An 8,155-nucleotide genomic window follows, 5' to 3' on the forward strand; every position below is an offset into this window, starting at 1 on the left:
TTTTTAAAAAGGTATAATTTTATAAATCATCCTAAACCTACAAGGTAAATTTTATAATTATGTAAGAGAGTGAAATATGAGAAAATACAAGTTTCTCAACATGAAAAACTTGTACGTTTCTCAAAATGTCACGCTTGTCCTTTTGCATAAAAAAAAGTTGTATTTTTTCCATCAACAAATTTGGATGAAATCGATGGATTGCAACTGTTATATGCCATTAATAAAACTACTAGAATAAACTCACCACTCCCTCTATACAAACAATGAACTTGAAAAGTTCTGCAACAATGGACGTCAAGGAATTCAATGGAGAAGTAAAAATTCACAAGCAAACGACAAAACACTTACCCTTTGGGATTGCCACTAAAAATGGTGGTGTTGGGATTAGGGGTTTGCTGTGGTGTTCGTAGTATTGAGGATGCTTCTTGTCGTTGTGTTAAGCGAAATCCGCCATTGTTGTTTGTTGAGGAAGGAAGGGAGGAAGGGGAAGGAGACAACAGACTCACAGCGTTAATTAATTGCACATGAGTCACATGCTACCTTCTCACACACAGTCGGAAAAGGGGCTCATTACAATGTCCAAATATTTACGAAACTGTCATTTGAGAAACAACCACCATTTCTCAATTGAGAAACCGGATTTTCTCGTGAAAATATAGGTATGAGGAAATAGTAAGAGAATTATTGGTAAGAGAACTTTTAATTTACTTTGTTGGTGGTTTTTTTCCTTCACCATTAAGAGTGCTCTAAGATTGGTCATTAATGATGAAGCCCCCAACAATAACCCTATCAAGTGGGCAAATATGTAATCAATTGCAATATTTTTGTTTTTTCTTCTCCAAAAATGTAAAAACTACCATAAACCAATCACAACATCATTGCATCCTCCATGTTCCTTTCAGAAACACTTCATAGCCACCATCACCACCAATCCACCATCTCTCCATCTTCCCACCAAACAACTACTAAGGTTTTGCCATCATCCTTAAACTGGATTCTTATGGGCCAAAACAACCATAAAGTCATTATAGAGCACTTTTTTGGTTAAAAAAAATCTATAAATTATAGGAAGTTTTTTATTTTTTTATTTTAATTTTTTATTTAACATCATGTTCCTAACATGTGATGGTCAACGGTAGAATCTAGTGGTCAATCTTTAAAATGGAGCACAATTCCTTCACACAACCCAAACACGTGATGGTCAACGATTGAGTTCGATGGTCAACTTATGAGTAATAACCATTCTCACAACCTAAATCGCATAAAGGGGATGTTTGGTAAATGACTATTTGATGGCTTTTTCATTAGTGTAGCTTTTAGCCTTATAAATTGGTCAAATAAAAAAAAAAATAAAAAAAAAAAAAAAAATTATTTGGTAAATAACTTTTTTTACGAGCTGGCTTTTTCGCCAAAAATAAAAAGCTACTCTTACTAGCTACAATATTTGTTATTGACTTTTCGATTTTACCTTATAAATTAATAATTAGTATTAGGAAATTTTGCATTCAACCACCTTTTAAATCCTATTTTTTGCAAGTAACCACCTTATAAAAAAAATGTTGCAAAAGACCACAATTTTTTAAAAATTTGTTGCCACTTACCACCAACTGCCGGAAAGTGGTTGTTGACCACTTTTTCCGGCATTGACCTAGTCACGTGTGTGGCACATGACTATTAATCAACTTTAATTCCCCTTTTTTCTTTCTTTCCCTCTATTCTTTTGATTCCTCTTATCCTCTATTTCTCTTTCTTTCTTATTCTTTCTATTCCTTCATTGTTGATTGTTGTTGTTGCTGCAACTTCAATTCTTAATGCTAGGAACCCTAGTTATTGTTAATTATTGCTACTTCAATTCTTCCACCATCCACGAGCACCCACCACCCACAATCCCCTCTCACAGGTCGCCTACCACCCACTTACCCTGCCTACATAGCAAAACCCACCCAAACATAAAACCAACCCAACCGCAAAAACCATCCAAGAACAACTCACCCATCATAACCCAATTCCCTTCAAAAACCCCATATCTAAGTGGTGAATCGATAAGGGAGAATATGGGTGATGACTTAACAAAGGAGGGAAGGGAAACAAAGGAAGAGACGAAGAAGAATTGAAGGATTAGGGTTCATTAAGACTTAACAAAAGATAAATTGTCATTATTTGGGGGAGGATTAGGGTTCATTAAGGGGAAAATTGAATTCAAGTAAATGAATTCAATTACCAGAGAATACACGGAGAAGAAGATCGATGAACAAAGAAGAAAAAGAGAGGAAAAAAAAACTTACTTGAATTGTTAAGAAGTAGCAGCTAGCAATCTATCATGGAGAGGAATAGAGAGGCAAGGAAACAAGAGGAACATAGAAGAGAAAGAAAGAGGAACCACGGAAGGAGAAAGGAGAAATCAAAGGAGAAAAGGAAAGGAAAAAAAAGGGGGGGTCATGTGCCACGCACATGACTGGGTCAACGCCGGAGACATTAGTCAACTATCCACTTTTCGACAATAGGTGGTAAGTGGCAAGATATTTTTAAAAAATGGTGGTCTTTTGCAACATTTTTTTTATAAGGTGGTTATTTGCAAAAAAAAAAAGGATTTAAAAGGTGGTTAAATGCAAAATTTCCTTAGTATTATGAATTATAAAAATTATGTTTGTTACAAAGATAATAAATAATACTAATGCCCTTAAAGGTCATTATATAAAGCATTTAGCAACCAACATCTAATTTGACCAAACATATTTTAAAAGCTCACTGTCAAACAACCAACCTAAAAAACCAATATAAACAGCTAGTCAAACTAGTCAAGACAAACAACCAATAATCCATAGCTAGTCAAACTAGTCAAGACAAACAAACGACAACCAAATGCAAAACATTACCTATAGGCGTCTTTCGAAGTGCGCCTACATTAAAGCATGTATGAATATGCTTGGCACTCATAGGAAGTGGGAAGTGACATATACGATTAGGGACAAGGAAAGTAGGGAGCCGCCAACAAGTTTTTTAAGGAACTTGTAAACCGTTCACGGATCATTTAAGGCAACCACGAATAAGGGACAACGAAGGCAACAACGATTGACCCGTGAAGGTTACACCCCATTCATAATCCATGAGATTACTAACTCCATATGGTTCGGAACCACAAAAGGAGGATCGGGGATGATGGTACGAAGTGAGTCATGGAGTCACATTCGCCCGTATTGGCCTCTACTCGATTCTTATAGTGAAAAGTGATTCCTGCGATCTCAAAGGCATGCAAATAAAATATTCAATTTGCTCCAAACTATTATTAGGCTAAATTGGTTGAATATTAATGCAACATATAATTCTAAAATATTAGTAATCACTTTAATTAATAACAAGATTAAAAAGGAACTTAAACCGGTCGTCCAAATTATCTTATTAGGCGTGATTTTCAATTACATATTCTCTTTAAACATGCAATATAGTGATCATAATAACAATAGAATAAACATTAATATTGGAAGCAATTTAACAATAATAGCGTTAGTAAAATCAAATATAAAATAACCCTAATCATGATACTAGCAATATTAAAATAAAATAAGAGTAATTAAATTAATTAATTACTCACATTCCGCACGTTCCTTTAAATTGCTACATCATGAATAAACTGTCAGTAACTTCAATAAAAATATATAAATTAAAGGATAATTTGCCAATTACTACCGCAAGTTAATACCACTTTGTAAATTACTACCGCAAATTAAAAAAGTTGTGAATTACTACCGCAAATTTTTTTAAGATATTGCGATTACTACCAAACCTCCATTAAGCCCAATTATGACGTCATTATATCCCTTTAACCCGTGTTTGACCATGGTTAAGGGCTTTAACCAGCCCCCCCCCCCAAAAAAAATGGTTTAGGGATATAATGACGTCATGGTTAAGGGCTTTAACCATGGGTTAAAGTGATATAATAACGTCATAGTTGGGTTTAATGGGGGTTTGGTAGTAATTGCAACATCTTAAAATTTTTTGCGGTAGTAATTCACAACTTTTTTAATTTGTGGTAGTAATTTACAAAGTAGTATTAACTTGCGGTAGTAATTGGCAAATTTTCCTAAAGTAAATGAAAATTAAATTAAATTAAATAAAAAGTAGAGTTGATTTGGTCCAAACCCTCAGTTATTTGTACCTTTCACGCCCTGGTTTAAGGATGGAACCTCGGGTTAAGTATGGACTCCTTGGAGCGCTTAGGGGAATTATTATGGAAGAATAAGGAGGCTAGAAATTAGGTTAAAGAGGGAGAATAGAATGATTTTTGGTGTAAGGTGAGAGAGAATGATTATTGGTGCCCCGAACTGCAGAAAGGGGGGTCCTATTTATAAGGAAAATGAGCAGAGGGAACACTCGGAACCCTAAAAAGATAAAAACCCTAAAAAATAACACCGTGTCACGGCAAAGAGCACCGTGACACGGTTCCAGGCACCGTCAGACGGGGGAAGATCCCGTGACACGGGGGAAAACTGAGTGACGCGGGAAGCAATTAGGTTACGGGAAGTGAAAACGCGTTTAGGGATTACGCGGAGAAAACACGGAGTAATCCCGTGTCACGGGAAGAAATGTCGTGACATGGAATTTTCCACCGTGGCACAATGCAGTATGCCGTGTCACGGTGTAAAAAGTACGCGGAAATTACACGGAATATCCCCGTTTCACGGAATGGGCACCGTGACACGGGAAATTGCACCGTGACACGGTGCAAAATCCCGTGACACGGTGGATTAAATGTGCAGAATTACACAAAAAGGGCATCGTTTCATGGGAATAAGCCCCGTGACACGTTAGCATTTGCCGCGTCGCGATGTTCTAGCTGCTGCGCGGTAATTTCAGTTTTTTACCCGTTTTTAAAATAATCATAACTTTTGATCCGTAACTCGGAATAAGGAATATAATATATCATTGGAAATCTTATCAAGCATAATTTCCAACCAAATTAAAATAAGGTCAAAATGATTTGTAGATTTTAAGATATGGCCGTTTTAGTGAAAGGGTGTCGGTTTTAGGCCGAGTTTAGTGTTTTGCTCATATCTTTTTCGTTATAGCTCAGAATTGGGCTTATGATATATGGTTGGAAAGCTTATTTAAAGGCCTATCCAAAAAAAAATAATAATTGGATCAAAAATTTTTTAGCCATAAAATCAGTTTCTCTCGGTTTTGCGATGTGGACACGAAAAGTGGAAAATAGGTTATGGTTTAGGGAAATGAGCTAGAAATTGGATTGGTTCATGAAATATATTGGATAGAACATGGATTTAATCACTCAAATGATTAAATACTCAACCCGACCAATAATGACAGTGAAAGGTTTTCATCAACGGGTTTGGTTTTGGGGAGACATTTTTAGGTGCCTACAGAAGCCCCCACTTTGACTGAGTTTGTAGAAACGTCAATTTCAAAAACGATAGTCAAAGTAGTCGATAAGGACGGAGAATGATTTAATACATTCTGCGATTCTAAATCACTATGTATACGCCGATACCTGCAGAAAAATGTTAGTTCTACAGATAAAAGAGTAAAGGGATAGAATGCTTATCTAACACCAGTGTATCGGTGGCAAATGAGCTTGGTAGCTTCCTATGCTTGAAGGAATCCACCGAATGACGTTCTGTTGAAATACTTTCCATGCATGAGGAAAGTCGACTGACGAGTTTGGTAGCTTTCTATGCTTGAAGAAATCTACCAGATGATACTTTCTATGCTTGAGGAATGCCGACATATGAATTTGGCGGTTTTCTATGCTTGAAGAAATCCACCGGATAATACAGATGATGAGATTGCAAGTCTCTGTGTATCGAGAACCTTGTGCCATGAAATGATAGTGGTTCGATTGTCCTCGAACATGGGCTGTAGTTGGTTCGCTTGTCCCCGAACGTGGGCTGTAGATGGTCCGCTTGTCCCCGGACGTGGGCTGTAAATGGTCCGCTTGTCCCTGAACGTGGATTGTAGATGGTCCGCTTGTCCCCGGACGTGGGTTGAAGATGGTCCGCTTGTCTCCGGACGTGGGCTGGTTGTAGATGGTTCGCTTGTCCCCGGACGTGGGCTGTAGATGGTCCGCTTGTCCCCGGACGTGGGCTGGTTGTAAATGGTTAGCTTGTCCCCGGAAGTGGGCTGTAGATGGTTCGCTTGTCCCCGGACGTGGGCTGTAATTGAGACCTGCAAAATAAAATTTGCCAGGGGACTCGTATAGACTATGATTGACTTGACCAACTGACTTGACCAAGTTTGACTTGACACGACATGACATGACATGAGTATGACTTGTGATTATGTGTGTATAGTTTGAGTGTGTGTGTGCAGACACAAGCAACCAAAAATGCAAAAGCAAAAATTTTCCATCAATTTTGTCATGAGACGAGTGGAGGGTACCGACTTTCTCCCGAAAAAGAAAGACGTGAAAAATGAAATTTTATTTTCGAACTTCCCTCGATAAAAATTTTGAAAAAGTTTTTGAACTTCTCCAAAATAAAATAATGAAAAAGGGAAGAAGTTTTGAATTTCCTCCCTGAGCAAGGCGAAATGAATCGTATGGATTGAATTGCTTGTCCTGAAAATAATGTATGCATGATGCATGTTCTTAGGCCAGGAGGCTAAGGACAATTACATCATGTGACACGATAGATGAATGAACTTAAGTCATGGAGCTAAGCATCATATATGGTGTAAAGAAGCGATCTTGAACGTCACTTAGGTCTGGAAGCTAAGCACGTATATAGATGAAGTGATTATGAACGTTGCTTAGGTCAAGGAGCTAAGAACGATATTCTTTGTATTATTACAAATCATTGATATAGAAATGTTACTCAGCACATTATGCGATGCATGAAACAATGAACATTTCTCAGGTCAAGAAGTTAAGCAAGTATACAACGTTTCTTCTGATGAATGTTGTCTTGAAAGATGATGAAGCGTGCGCAGTAGGGAAACAAGATTTCATGATAAAGGGTTCCTAAGGGAAATATGATATGGATATGTATGTGTGAAAGAAGTGTGTGAAAGTGATACTAAGGTGAGGCTGCAAAGGTTATGGTGATGGATATATATGTGTGAAGAGTCAAAGATGATGACTCTTTAGGCTGGGTAAGCTAATGTGATGTGGGTTCAAGCCCCCAAGTCTAGCTCTAAATGGGTAGGGATATAGAGATAAGCATTGGATATTCTTTGACTCGATCATGCATAGATATGAATATGAATGTGGCCGCACCTCAATGTGAGGTTGCCTACGTATGCGTTAGGAATCAGGCCGAACGTAGCTCTAACCGAACTTTGCACAAGTGTGTGTACACCTCAAAGAGGTCTTTCAAGGGTTGTAATGTGGTTAAGTTGATGGTTTAAGAAAGAAATGGGTAAAAGGCTCAAGACCCGAGAAACGCCCCCCAAGATATGCAATTATGTATTGGACTTTTGTAGACACCTAAAAATGTCTCCCCAAAACCAAACCCGATGATGAACAACCTTTCACCGCCACTATTGGTCGGGTTCAGTATTTAATCCCGAGAGTGCTTAAAAAATTGTATTTGACTAAATTCATATTTTTGAACAGTCCATGGATTAGTCTTGATGTTGGTAAAAGCATAGTTTTAATCTCAACCCAAACTTACTGTTTAATTTTAGCCCAAACCTTTTTTATTTTATGTTTGGCCCAAACCTTTTATTTTATTTCCTTATTTCAGCCCAAAAATAATAAATCAGAAAATAGCCCGAAATTATCAATCGACACTTAAAATGCTGAACAAAATTAGGGTTTAAAATGTATTTAGACGGAAAAGCAGGCTGGGAATTCCCGCGCCACGGCAGGTATTCACCGTGTCACGGGAATCCTTCCCGTCTGACGGTGGGATTTCCCGTGACACGGGAAGTTTGCCGTCACACGGGAACTTTCGTGTCTTTTCCGCGTAAACCCTTAACGCGTTTTCTTCCCCGTTTACTGAAAATTTCCCGCGTCACACTAAAAATGCACCGTGTCACGGGAATGTTTCCCGTATGACGGTGGGACTTCCCGTGTCACGGTACAGTTCTCCGTGTCGCGGTATACGTTTTTAGGGTTTTTATTATTTTAGGGTTCCGTGTGCTCCCTCAGCACATTTTCTCTATAAATACCCCCTCATTTCTGATGTACGGGGCATCAATTAAT

Source organism: Chenopodium album, chromosome 3, assembly GCF_948465745.1.
Source record: "Chenopodium album chromosome 3, dcCheAlbu1.1, whole genome shotgun sequence".
Taxonomy (NCBI): Eukaryota; Viridiplantae; Streptophyta; class Magnoliopsida; order Caryophyllales; family Amaranthaceae; genus Chenopodium; species Chenopodium album.